The following is a 14,927-nucleotide window of genomic DNA, read 5'->3' as shown; positions in this document are numbered from 1 at the left end:
TCAGAATTATAGCTGGAGCCCACCCAAGATCACCTTCCAGACATTTATTTAAGGAACTCGGTATAGTCACAGTACCTTCGCAATTTGTCATTAATAACCCATTCCAATTAAAAAATAACAGTGAAGTACATAGCTGCAACACTGGAAGAAAGGATGATATTCACTATTCTTGATTAAATCCAACTTTCGTACAGAAAGGGGTAAATTATGCTGCCACAAAAGTCTTTGGTGATTTGCCAAATAGTATGTAAAGTCTGACAGATAGCCAACCAACATTTAAAAGAAAATTAAAAGATTTTCTGAATGACAACTGTTTGTACTCAATAAATGAATTCTTAGATATGAAGTAGTATTAATTAATTATTTTGTGTAAAAAAACTTATGTTAAAGTTAGACGTTCCACATAATTACGAAATGTTGTATTCATGATCTATGGAACAAAGATTAGTGTATGTATATATAATGCTCTGTCACATGTACAAATCATGTCCATTATAATTATCCGGGCTGTTATGCCGTGGTCGGTTGATGAATCCTGTGTCGATTCCCAACGTTTCGTCTCCGACTGCGGGAGACATCTTCAAGGGGGTCCGTAGCTCAATGGAAGGTCCAACACACCCACTGGCTCGCTACTGAGCTATGGACCCCCTTGAAGATGTCTCCCGCAGTCCGAGACGAAACGTTGGGAATCGACACAGAATTCATCAACCGACCACGTCATAACAGCCCGGATAATTATAATGGAAGTGATATTTCCGGTCGTGAAAGTCTACATTTTAGTATCACATGTACAAAGCCCTTTGGCTGCTGGAAACGTGCTCGCTGCATTCCGCGGAGAGCATGGCTTTGTTGTCGATCTGTATCGCTACTTGGGCTGAGACATGGCCTGCCAACCTACACCTGTGTACTGGTTCTGCCGCAACGTCCGGCTTACCTATGCTGAATATTCGTGGAGCGTCGGGCATGCCAATTTCGTCTGCCGCTCTTGGTTTCCCAGTACACTATACAAGATCTACAGCTACATCTTCATAAATACTCCGCAAGCCACCGTACGTGCGTAGCGGAGAGTGTTCTGTACCACTACTAGTCACTTCCTTTCCTGCCCAACTTAGAAATGGCGTAAAGCAAAAGCAACTGTCTATGTGTCTCCATATCAGCCCCAGTCTCTTATCTCATCTTTGTAATCCTTACGCGAAATGTGAGTTGGCGGTAGCAGAATCGTTCAGCTTGAAAAGCCGGTTCTCTAAATTTTCTCAGTAGTGTTCCTCAAAAAGAACGTCACCTTAGGTTCCCATCTGAGTTCCCGAAGCATCTGCGTAACACTTGCGTATTGTAAGAATCTACCAGTGACAAATCTAGCAGCCCATCTTTGAATCGCTCGAACGTCTTCCTTTAATCCGACCTGGTACTGATCTCAAACATCAAGACTGAAGATTCCTGCCCACCTTGTCCGCCAGATCATTTATGTATACAGAAAATAACAGCGGGCTTACGACACTTCCCTGGGGCACCACCGACGATACGCTTGTCTCTGAAGCAAAGTCGCCGTCGGGACAACACACTGGGTTCTAACCACACACACACACACACTCTATTACTTGATAACTCTTCGTGACACTCACATTATGGGTACCTATTCCACATGCTCGTAACTTCGTTAAGTGTCTGCTGTGGACACGTTGTCAAATATTTTCCGGATACTTAATGATATGGACTCTGCATCTTTCACTTCATCCATAGTTCACGGTATACTGTTTGAGAAAAGTGCGAGCAGATGTTCGTACGAGCGATACCTTTTAAATCCTTGCTGATTCATGGACATAACCTTCTCGGTCTCAAGAAAATTAATTATGTTTGAACCCAGAATACGTTGAAAGATTCTGCAGCAACCCAATGTTAGGGATACCGGTCTGTAATTTAGCAGGTCCGTTCTTTTACCCTTCTTATAAACCGTACAGGAACCAAAGAAACAGTTACTCTAACATCTTACGGGTTTTCACGTCTAACTTCCTCTAGAAATGAGTCATTATAGGGATAAACACACAAGTATGTCAGTAGTATTTCACGCCGTACAACTGTATCTTTCCTGCTGTTTTTAGTAGGCTGTTAGATGCCTGTGATAAAAGCGACATTTCACATTGCATTCATCCCAGTTAACTTATTCTTCTTTCAAAATTACTCTTTTTGACACTCCACGTTTGTTTTCGTTCTCTGATTCTCAGCGACGCGATTGAGCGGACGTGCGGGCCGCTGCTGAAATGTTTATCATTTGATTAAAAAAAAAAAGGTTTGGCGAATTGATTCTTTCACATCTTACAGTGTGATATATTCGCTCGACTTTCTTCTGTTTCAGTCATCGTCTCCTGACTGGTTTGATGTAGCCCGCCACGAATTCTTGTTCTGTGCCAACCTTTTCATCTCAGAGTAGTACTTGCAGTTAGTAGCAGGATGTATCCAAATCTCACTCTTCCTCTACAGTATTTACCCTTTACAGCTCCCCATAGTACCATGGAAGTCATTCCCTCACGTCTTAACGTATGTCCTATCATTCTGTCCCTTCATCTTGTCAGTCCTGTCCATATATACCTCTCGTCGCCGATTCTGCGGAGAACCTCCTCATTCCTTACCTTATCAGTTCACTTAATTTTCTACATTCTTCTGTAGGACCACATACTAGTAGACCTACCTTGCTCAGCAATGTCCTTTTTTCTCTGCTTGCTACGTTCGTCATGGGCTATTTTGTTACCTAGATAACTGAATTCCTTGACGTCATCTACTTCGTGATCACCAAGTCTGATGTTACGTTTCTAGGTATTCTTACTTTTGTTACTTATCATAACTTAAGCCACTCTTCGATTTACTCTCAATCCATTTCTGTACTCATTAGACTTTTCATTCCATTCAATACAGCATGTAATTCTTATTCACTTTCACTGAAGATAGCTATGTTATTATCGAATCCTTTCGCTGATGTACTTTCACCTTGAATTTTAATCTCACTCTTGAATCTTTCTGTTATTTCCGTCTCTGTTTCTTCGTTGTGTTGAAACATTAATACGTGCCAAAGACTACATCCCTATCTTACACGTTTTTTAATCCGAACGCTTCGTTCTTGATCGTCCACTCCTAAGCGTCCCTATTTGTTCTCTCCAGATTGTATATTACACGTTTTTCCCTATAATTTACTCCCGTATTTCTCATAATTTAGAATATCTTGCACAATTTATTTCATCTCTAAGTGACTTGTATTTCTGTGTTCCTGACTTTCCTTGAACGTTTTTGTACTTCCTTGTGCCCTTCATCAGCTGCAGTATTTCTTCTCTTACCTACTGTTTCTTCGCAGAAAAACAATTTAGCAAAAAATTTGGTTGTTTCACGTGTTGCAGTATAGTATCTTCTCTCTACATAGAACCAAACTTATTTTTGTTAATCGTCTCTGTTAATGCGCTGCATCTAATGAAGTAAGGCATTGAACGATATTTTAAGGTTTTTGCCAAGGTAATAACAAAAAAATGGCTCTGAGCACTATGGGACTTAACTTCTAAGGTCATCAGTCCCCTAGTACTTAGAACTACTTAAACGTAACTAACCTAAGGACATCACACACATCCATGCCCTAGGCAGGTTTCGAACCTGCGACCGTAGCGGTCGCGCGGTTCCGGACTGTAGCGCCTAGAACCGCTCGGCCACTTCGACCGGCAGGTAATAACACATTGCGTAGACCTTGCATATAGTTTTTTACGTAATTTATTGCTGTGTATGTAATGTAGCTAGCATATCGAAAATGTATTTAAAGCTGAGGACAGAGCGATGTATATTACCGTTCTCAAATCATTGGTTTTTATGTCTACAAGCCGGTTTCGCGAATTGGACCTAGTGAAAAAAATGGTTCAAATGGCTCTGAGCACTATGGGACTAAACATCTGAGGTCATCAGTCCCCTAGAACTTAGAACTACTTAAACATAACTAACCTAAGGACGATATACACATCCATGCCCGAGGCAGGTTTCGAACCTGCTGCCGTAGCGGTCGCGCGGTTCCAGCCTGTAGCGCCTGGAACCGCTCGGCCACTCCGGCCGGCGGACCTAGTGATCTGTCAAAGTGAAAATTGAGCCCTGATGTTGTAACACCCATCGTATCTCATAAATGGTTCGAGATATCGAAACGAGGTTTCTTGCAAATAATAACACACCAAAAGGTGCGTACATTTCCGTATGACTAATACTCGAAACTTTTTCATCTGTCGAGGTACACACGTAAATATAAATTTTTTCGATGGAAAGATGTACTTCAATTAACAGCTGTGATTCAAAAGGCCTCCTCCAAAGGTAATCACTTACGGCCAGAAGACAACCAACACTTGTAAGCTGGTATCAGTGATATTTCTACATTTACTGTCTCTTCTAGAGCCATTATCCCTTGACATCGCTCTAATAATTACATCCTAGAGGCATATGCTAGTCTTGTTTACCAACTTTGTACTGACTTTACAGATATGACCTGTTGATGGTCTAAGAAGTAAGAGAATATCTCGTAATTTTATATCAGCGTGCATCTAATATTTTTTGAAAAATTCTCAATTTTTTACTATGTATCTTACTATTTGCAAGTTTCACCTTTTAGCATTATATTCCGTAAAGACATAAAAGGCGAAGTCTAGATATCACGGAATAAAAATGCAGTCATATACAGTTAATTGGCAGTTTATTCTTTCAGAAAATAAGACTGAATTATTTAAGCTCAACGAATAACAATTTCTTCCACAAAAACGTCTGATAGACCTACCACCAAATGCCCAAAACGCAAAGCCATCACCCGCAACTCATCGCTTTACTATTCTTTAAACGAAAGCATAACGGTTCTGACCGCATGGGAAGACCCATATTATCTGTTATACTATTCTGTTTCTAACCATGTATCTGTAATCTTGTTGGTAGACTGCCTTACACCGGTACAGAAAGTTGAGAGGAAGAGGGTACCTTAGAATATCTTGTAGGAAGAGATCGTGCAATTAAAATGATTTGGTGCCGACTACTTGAATTTTAAAGTTATGTTCGAGGGATCTTCAGAAAGTTAATTACATAATGCATGGAAGGCAAAGTTTACTGAATGCTGCACTACATTTCAAAGTGACGCAGACACGTGACAATACTTTTCACCATAGCTGCCATAGCTCTGCAAATAATGCTCAGAACGTTATCTACTGGTTCAGTTCTTCAACTACAGAAATTCGCTCTTGGGCACAGAGCCACTCGAGAACTACTGAATTACCCTCCCCATAGTTTGGCAATCTAGTTCACCCAGACGTTCATTCAGCTTACGGGAATTATGGAAATCTCATGATGCCAAATCTGGACTTTCCTATTGCTCAAATGTGTGTGAAATCTTATGGGACGTAACTGCTAAGGTCATCAGTCCCTAAGCTTACACACTACTTAACCTAAATTATCCTAAGGACAAACACACACACCCATGCCCGAGGCAGGACTCGAACCTCCGTCGGGACCAGCCGGGACTTTCCTATTAACATCGTGTGGCCTTAGTCAACTTGTTGCCATCATGTCACCACTGCAAAGACATGAAACTGCATTTGGTCCATACAGAATTCTGCCAGAAATTCATTGCAAATCCTCGTACAATTTAGCCACAAGAATGGTACTGTCCCGTGTACTTCAGCTTCGGAGTACGTTTCCATTTGGAGCGCCGCTTCACTCCCTCACTGTGATGCACCTGTTATCCGTAGGGCAGCAGAACTCTGTCTGCACGAAACACAGTATAGACACCCTATTTTGACAATGCGCAATTCTTGTTGTGCAGTGTTCTTAGATGTGGTATTCAAACCTACGTATCTCTCAACTAGAGAATTTTCTGTATGAACAATTTCCGTGAGAATCTCAATAACATTTCTGACCACATAGCGGCTTAATTCTGAAACAAGATGACCACTTTAAAATAAATTATCGATCTGTGTTCAAAGACGGCATAGATTAACGAAGCGGAAAATGCGAACGCGTTGCTCTGTGGCTCAAAGTACCTTTGCATAGGTGCACACATAGTCATTACACATCGCATGTAGTGCACCGTAACGATAAAAGCATTCCGGAAAAAAAGAAATGTCTTGCTTGAAACAAGACTCACCAGGTCTTCTTGCATTTAAAGAGCAGTATCCATACAGAAAAGTATGAGTAACGGTAGAACAATATGAATGATATGACAAATGGGTAATGGTTCAACCAGGCAAGTCTCCAAACGTCCAGTTGTTTACTAGGCAAATGAGTCACATACAGGTTTTACAAACTGCCTATTGGCTTCTGTTTCGGGTTCTTCGGCCGACGTTCATCTAATGATTTTTGTGACGGTTCGCCAGCACGAGTGGCTGGCATTGTCAAAGTTTCACCCTCCATTGCCGGTGGTGAACTGGAGCCGAGCTCGCGGCCGCAGACTATATGTACCTGGCGCGCCAACGTCCGAGGGCTTCTCCGCGGTCATTTCCGGTGCTACCTGCGACGGTCGTTCGCTGCAGTACGGGAAGCCAGGATCCGTTTGCCTTAAGGCTTTGCTCTTTCTTGTTGAAAATGTTCGCGTGTTTTTGTATTTCTACAGCTTCTCTGAACAAGCGCGTGTGATAGTGCTTCTCTACAGCCAGAACTTCCGTGTCGGCGAATTTTATTACGTGGTCGGTCTCATTCAGTGCGTGCTCTGCCACGGCCGATTTCTCCACCTGCCCCAACCTGCAATGTCGCTTATGCTCTTTGATCCTGGTGTTAATGGATGGTCCAGTCATTCCGACATGAACTTTTCCGCATGTGCATGGTATACGGTATATTCCCGACATTGCAAGTGGGTCTCTTTTCTCCTTCGCCGATCTAAGACACTCTTTGATCTTCCGTGTCGGTTTGAAAATCGTCTTTACGCCATGTTAGCGCAATATACGGCCGACTCTGTCCGTCACTCTGGGAATGTATGGCAGAAAGGCCGTACCCGACATTTCTTTTTCTGGTTCCTTACTTCGCCGAGTGTTTAGCTCTGTTACACTTCTAATGTAATTTGTGGAGTACCCATTGCTCCTCAGAACAGTTTCCAGGTGTTGCATTTCTCTTTTGAGGTGTTACGTCTCACATATTCGTCCTGCTCTCGTAACGAGCGTACTAATCATGGCTCTTTTCTGGCTCCGATACCTGCACAAACTTTCAAACCACCACCCGAGCCAGCATGATTCGTACGCTCGTAACAAGAGCAGGACGAATACGTGAGACGACAACTGAATTCCTACGTGCTATAAGTGCACCAGTCAGGAAATGTCCAAAATGGAATTAAGCACATTGAAGTATTGCTGAAAGGTAGCCGCATCTTTTAATGCTAGAAGGCACTCAGTCAGATGCTTGGTTATGGTAGGAAATATGTTATCGAAATCATGTTATGTGCTATGAAGACTTCAGTCTGTGACTGAACCTGATCTCTCGTATTAGGAGCCCTGCCATCAGAATCAAGAGAAACTATCCAGCAACACACTGAAACATTTCCACTAAAGGAGAATCATTATGCCATTAAGGACAGATTTGAATGCCTCACCTAACCTTTTAGTGATGTATAAGTTATTGAAGGAGGAACATTCCCAGATGACGGTTACCTTATCCTACATTTTTAGATGAAAATTTCAGTTTGAATTTCGGACTCTCTCAAACAGGCTGCTGATGCGCATCTGAGGAGCTGAAAGTGAGGATAAAAATGTAAATGCCGTGTGGCTAGGGTCTCCCGTCGGGTAGAACGGTCGTCTGGTGCAAGTCTTTGGAGTCGAAGCCACTGCGGTGACTTGCGTGGCGATGGGGATGAGATGATGATTATTAGGACAACACAACACCCAGTCCCTGAGCAGAGAAAATCTCCGACCCAACCGGGAATCGAACCCGGGCCCGTTGGTACGACAATCCACCGTGATGACCACTTTTTTCTTCTGAATTCTTTTTTTTTTTTTTTTTTTTTTTTTTTTTTTTTTGATTTTGCGTTTTGTTCGATTTCGTTCGTTGCGTTTGGTCTGGGCGGACGTCACAAGACATTCGTTCAAGTTGATCGTTGATTCCTTTACTCAGTTTTTTTATTACTCAACTACCGGGGGCGGACAAAGAGAGAATGGGGAGTCCACACTTTATCGAGTTTGCAAGGCGATATGCCACTGGAGAGCTAATCGTTTACAAGAGAAGGGCCCAAAAATTTTGCACTGAGTTTACAGAAGAAGCTAAAAGGAGAGACGATCCCTGTGTAGCTTTTGTCATTTAACTACGAGGTGCATTCAAGCTCTAAGGCCTCTGATTTTTTTTCTAATTAACTACTCACCCGAAATCAATGAAACTTGCGTTACTTCTCTACATAATCGCCCTGCAGACTTACACATTTTTCACAACGCTGACGCCATGATTCCATGCCAGCGGTGAAGGCTTCTTTAGGAGTCTGTTTTGACCACTGGACTATCGCTGAAGCAGTAGCAGCACGGCTGGTGAATGTGCGTCCATGGAGAGTGTCTTTCATTGTTGGAAAAAGGCAAAAGTCACTAGGAGCCAGGTCAGGTGAGTAGGGAGCATGGGGAATCACTTCAGAGTTGTTATCACGAAGAAACTGTTGCGTAACGTTAGCTCGATGTGCGGGTGCGTTGTCTTAGTGAAACAGCACACGCACAGCCCTTCCCGGACGTTTTTGTTGCAGTGCAGGAAGAAATTTGGTCTTCAAAACATTTTCGTAGGATGCACCTGTTACCGTAGTGCCCTTTGGAACGCAGTGGGTAAGGATTACACCCATGCTGTCCCAGAACATGGACACCATCATTTTTTCAGCACTGGCGGTTACCCGAAATTTTTTTGGCGGCGGTGACTCTGTGTGCTTCCATTGAGCTGACTGGCACTTTGTTTCTGGATTGAAAAATGGCATCCACGTCTCATCCATTGTCACAACCGACCAAAAGAAAGTCCCATTTATGCTGTCGTAGCGCGTCAACATTGTTTGGCAACATGCCACACAGGCAGCCATGTGGTCGTCCGTCAGCATTCGTGGCACCCACCTGGATAACATTTTTCGGATTTTCAGGTCGTCATGCAGGATTGTGTGCACAGAACCCACAGAAATGCCAACTCTGGAGGCGATCTGTTCAACAGTCACTCGGCGATCCCCCAAAACAATTCTCTCCACTTTCTCGATCATGTCGTCAGACCGGCTTGTGCGAGCCCGAGGTTGTTTCGGTTTGTTGTCACACGATGTTCTGCCTTCATTAAAATGTCGCACCCACGAACGCACTTTCGACACATCCATAACTCCATCACCACATGTCTCCTTCAACTGTCGATGAATTTCAATTGGTTTCACACCACGCAAATTCAGAAAACGAATGGTTGCACGCTGTTCAAGTATTTAAAACAGTTCTCATTCTCGCCGCTGGCGGTAAAATTCCAGCTGCCGTGCAGTGCTGCCATCTCTGGGACGTATTGACAATGAACGCGGCCTCATTTTAAAACAATGCGCATGTTCCTATCTCTTTCCAGTCCGGAGAAAAAAAATCGGAGGCCTTAGAACTTGAATGCACCTCGTACATGCAAAATTCGCAGATTTCACAAATTGCTGTCCATGGTACATTTTATCTGCGACGGGTGACAGCTCATATATTTTGTTTTTATGAGATTAAAAAGATAACGCACACATGCACACACATGATATTATATGACGGTAGGAACTTTAATAGTGGTAACTATTTATTTACGGCTCGTACAAAACAGATACGTGTATCGAAGTTTTACTAATCTTCAAAGTAATCACCAGCATTGTGTATAACCCGTGGTCAGCTATGTGGAAGTAGTAGGATACTCTTAGCAGTGCCAGTTGTGTTGACAGTTCGCGCGGGGCGGTCTATCGCCCGACGAATTTGTAGCAGTTCTGAAGCGAATGCCGTGAAGTGTTTCCTTCAGTTTAGAAATCGAACTCACGAGGGCTTAAGTCAGGGGAGTTCAGTGGAAGGTATAGCACTTGGCAGCCCCATCAGTCAAATAAATCAGTAACAGCTTGCACTGTACGTGCTTGAGCATTATCCTGCAAAACGATGGTCAGGTTCTGCAGAAAGTGTCATCCCTTCCGTCTCTAAGCTGGTCGAAGGCTGTGTTTCAAAAATGAACAGCAAAGAGACGTAAGTGATGACACTTTCTGCAGGACGTGACCATCATTTTGCAGGACAATGCTCAAGCCGGTGTAGTGCAAGCTGTTACTGATTTGTTTGACTGATGGGGCTGCTAAGTGCTATACCACCTACTGCACTCCCCTGACTAAAGCCCTCGTGAGTTCAACTCGATTTCTAAACTGAAGGAAACACTTCACGGCATTCGCTTCACAGCTAATACAAATTCGTCGGGCGATAGACCGCGCCGCTCGAACTGTCAACACAACTGGCACTGCTAAGAGTATCCTACTACTTCCACATCGCTGGCAACGGGCTGTACTCAACACTGGTGACTACATTGAAGGTCAGCAAATCTTTGAAACACGTACCTATTTTGTACGAGCTGTAAATAAATAATTGCCACTACTAAAGTTCCAACTCTCGTATATATATATATATATATATATATATATATATATATATATATATATAATCATTTGTGCTATCCCCTTCAAGAGCGCATTTAGACTAAACTCCATGTCCATTTCCCTTTTGTTTTCTCATTACGTTCTGCCCAAACTTCCCTCATACGTGTGCTGTGTTTCTGCTTTCGATTTTCGCTCCACTTTAGGTCGTGCTTTCTCTTCGGCTTCTCTTTTTTCCTGGTCGCCCAGTGTTCCTTCACCCTCTAGCTGTGCTCTTGTCGTCTGTGTTCGGTCCATTGTGTTCATTTGTTGTGTCGTGCTATTATAATTTGTTTCTTGTGATCAGGTTCCTAAGGAGTGTTTTGTTTTGTATTATCTCCTGTGTGATGCTGAGTTGTTCCATGTCATTCCTTACTTCAGTCATCCATTTGCTGTTTTATCTTGTGCTAACCCAGTCCAGGATCTGTCTCGTTATCCTATGTGATGCCGTTCTGATGAGTTGTCCGTAAAACTACAGTCTTCGTTTACTGAATTGGTCTGTTATTTTCTCTATGTATTCGTATAGTTCCTCAGCTGGGCTGTTTATCCATACAACGTTTTTTGCGTCATTCCGAATATTTTCCTCAGTATTTTTCGTTCCGTCTTCTCTATCCGTTTGATTCGCGTCTGTCCTTGCACTACTGTGGTCTCGGCTGCGTATAGTACTTTTGGTAGCCCCACCGTCTCCTAGTGTCGTAGCTTGGCCTTTCGTGAGATAGCTTTCTTATTGTAGTGATTCCAAGTCAGTTTTTTGGCCTTCTTTAGTTTCGATCTTCTCTCTTCGTTAGATACCTTATTTCTTCCTGTAATCTGTATTGTTTCTCCTAGGTACTAGAAATTCTCTGTTCTGTATATTGTCCCATATTTTGTGTAGTGATTGGTGTTTCTGGTTGTCATATATATATGTATTTGTGCCCTCATCTGTTGGCATATAATTAATGTAATTCAGTAACTGATACAGGAACGATCAGCTGAAGCTTACAGAAGAAAGTGCATACTTCGTTAAGCTCCAGTTTTCCAATATATATATATTGGAGCTCAACGAAGTATATATATATATATATATATATATATATATATATATTGGAAAACTGGAACTCAACGAAGTATATATATATATATATATATATATATATATATATATATATAGTGGTTACACAAACTAACAAGGCTCAAAACAAATACTAGCATTGACCAAATTTTTTCTCACACAATTCGATGCAACGGATATAGTTGACTTCAAGACTTTTTGGCAGCGGTTATACAAGAAGATTTCTGCGTCAGATGAAACTTCGGTAAAACTGTTCAAGAGATAAGGCGATACTGTTTATTATATTTATATAATTCAGTTTATGATATTTTACATACAACACCAGATTACTTTTTTCAACACATTTGTAATTTTCGGTTATTTTTAAAGCCACTCGTTTGCTTATGCAAGTCGGTCACAGAGCTTTTGCTAAGATTCTCTTTCCTACCATTTAGCTTATCCTCCCATAGCAGTCCTCCTCGGTTCAGATAATCCTTCACCTAGTATTTCCGACTTCTGCGTCGTCTTCCAATCGATTTTCGTCCGGATTATGTTCATTCTAGGGCTCTAGATCTCAGTAGTCTGTCTGGCCACAGTATTTTACGTGACCAAACCGTTTAATCCTATTAATCTCCGTAATTTCTTTTAGGGGCTTGATCGTTATTATATTTCGTATTATTTCATTCGTTACCCTTCACTTCTTACCCAGGATCCCTTGCAGAAAGCGCATCCCTGTTGCTTGTATTCTAATCAGTTCCTTCTTTGTACAACTCCAGCATTCTGATCCATAGGTCATAACTGGAATGTAACATGACTTGTACGTTATGATCTTTGCTTCGGCAAGTATTTTCCAATTTCTAATTACGTCCAATAGACAATAACAAAAATTTCGAACAGTTTTCTATTCTCTACGAATTTTCATTCTTGTGTTTCCTTTCTTCATTAATTTAATCACTCGGTACCTGAAAATATCAACTTCTTTAACAACTTTTTCACTGCAAGTAACATCCTTCATTTTTTTCATTTTTCCTGCTTTCATTACATCAGTTTTTATTAAGCTTATTTGCATGCCTGTTTCTTGAATTACTCTCTGCCAGGTGTTTAGTTGTTGTTGAAAATTCTGCTCAGTTTCTTCCGAAATCAGAACACCATCTGCATATGATACCATTTTCCTATCATCTGCTGCTGAACCTTAGTGAACTTTTCTTATGTTGTTGCCTATATATTAAAAAGCAATGGCTACAGCACACTTCCCTGCCGAGCCCGTTGTAAACGATTCTGATTTTTTGTCGTCCAATATAACGCGGTTCACGTATTTCTTGTACATAGTTCTGATTCTGAGTTGCATTCCTGTTGACAGTTCCCGTCTATTCATACCTTGTCATAGCCGTTCCTTTCTAGCGGTGTCATAAGCCGTTGCCCGTGTCCCATGTCGTGAAGGAGAGCTTGAATTTGTGGGTGGAGTTAAAGCCACTGTGAACACATTTCTAAAGAGCAAAAACCGTAACTACTTTAGGAAATCCCGAAATTTGCTAAGGGGACATCAGGCAACATGGTTTAAATTTTTTACGTTCGTTTCTTTAATTGTTTTCACATGGTGTAACGAATTCTGATTTTTACCCCAATATTATGCTTAATGATACTTTTTCTGTTTCCACGAAATTTGGTTGGAATGACTGAAGCTCTTTTAGCATGGCATGTTCGTCTTGAAACCTTCCCGTCCCCTCGATATCTCTTTTGTTACGCAGCCTTCCCTTCTACAATAACCTATGAAACCTTCCCTTGGGATTTCTGTCTCTTGCTTAATAATAACAAATGAAATCTTCCCTATGACATTTATTATCTTTCTCAATCTTCGGATACAAATTTAATTGCTGCTTATTAAAAGTGATTTTATGATTATTTCCACGAAACATAGAATGTGTCGTTATTTTTTAATAGCAAAGCTGACGTTATTCTTTAATTAATGTGACTGACGTTACGTAATTCACAGTTAAACTTTTTCTTGGCAACAATAAAATTTTGCAAAGTTTTACGTTGATGGTTTTCGGGATGGATTACTATCATAATGCAACATTGCTGGCAAAAATTAATTATATTCTGAATGAAATGATTTTACAAACGTTCAAATGGGACTTACTTTTTTAAATAATCTTACAACTAGCATTGCGCAAACATACCTTCAGTAGTCTTGAGTTTCTCAAAAAAGAATAATTCAGTAATATTAGTTCCCCTTCTGAAAGATTTTTATGGAAGTGAAAGATGGACGATAAATAGTTTAGACAAGAAGAGAATAGAAGCTTTCGAAATGTGGTGCTACAGAAGAATGCTGAATGGTTCAGATGGCTCAGAGCTCTATGGAACTTAACATCTGAAGTCATCAGTCCCCTAGAACTAAGAACTACTTAAACCTAACTAACCTAAAGACATCACACACATCCATTCCCGAGGCAGGATTTGAACCTGCGACCGTAGCTGTCGCGCGGTTCCAGACTGAAGCGCCTAGAACCGCACGGCCACTCCGGCCGGCAAGAATACTGAAGATTAGATGGGTAGATCACATAACTAATGAGGAAGTGTTGAATAGGATTGGGGAGAAGAGAAGTTTGTGGCACAACGTGACTAGAAGAAGTGATCGATTGGTAATACATGTTCTGAGGCACCAAGGGATCACCCATTTAGTATTGGAGGGCAGCGTGGAGGGTAAAAATCGTAGAGGGAGACCAAGAGATGAATACACCAAGCAGATTCAGAAGGATGTAGGTTGCAGTAGGTACTGGGAGATGAAGAGGCTTGCAGAGGATAGAGTAGCATGGAAAGCTGCATCAGTCTCAGCACTGAAGACCACAACAACAACAGTTCCTCTTAGTTAGCTGATGTCTCTGTACATCCGTTTATAATCTCTTGTAAATCATAGCTGGTGGCTGGCAGGCACACCGCTCCTCTCAACCACTCGCTTCAGACCTGCTACCGACTCTCTTCACATCTCGCTTACTACTGACTGTCTACGAACGCTGAAGTGCGGTCTCTCACCCGGCAACAATGCTTTCTGGTACAGACAATCCCTGCTACTATTAGAAACTGTATCAATGCGCGGTCTTTCCCGCTCTTTTCTTAAAATGTATCCACACGCGGTGTCTCCCGCCCTTTTTAAAATTGTATCAACGTGCGGTGTCTCCTGCCAACAATACTTTGGTGCAGACATTCCCTGCTACACAATTATTTTCTAACATTACAAATATTAATTATTGCTAAACATCTTGCACAAATTGTGGTTTGACAATAGACAATAGAAAG

General features: G+C 41.7%; 1 protein-coding gene across 1 annotated transcript in view; it reads left to right on the top strand.

The window, feature by feature from the left end:
• LOC124613773 (hemicentin-2-like) overlaps positions 1-14,927 on the top strand; it is an 803,230-nt gene that overhangs the window by 475,561 nt on the left and 312,742 nt on the right. The window lies entirely within an intron of this gene.

This window comes from Schistocerca americana, chromosome 4 (assembly GCF_021461395.2).
Source record: "Schistocerca americana isolate TAMUIC-IGC-003095 chromosome 4, iqSchAmer2.1, whole genome shotgun sequence".
Lineage (NCBI taxonomy): Eukaryota > Metazoa > Arthropoda > Insecta > Orthoptera > Acrididae > Schistocerca > Schistocerca americana.
This window is presented reverse-complemented; position numbering and strand designations above follow the sequence as displayed.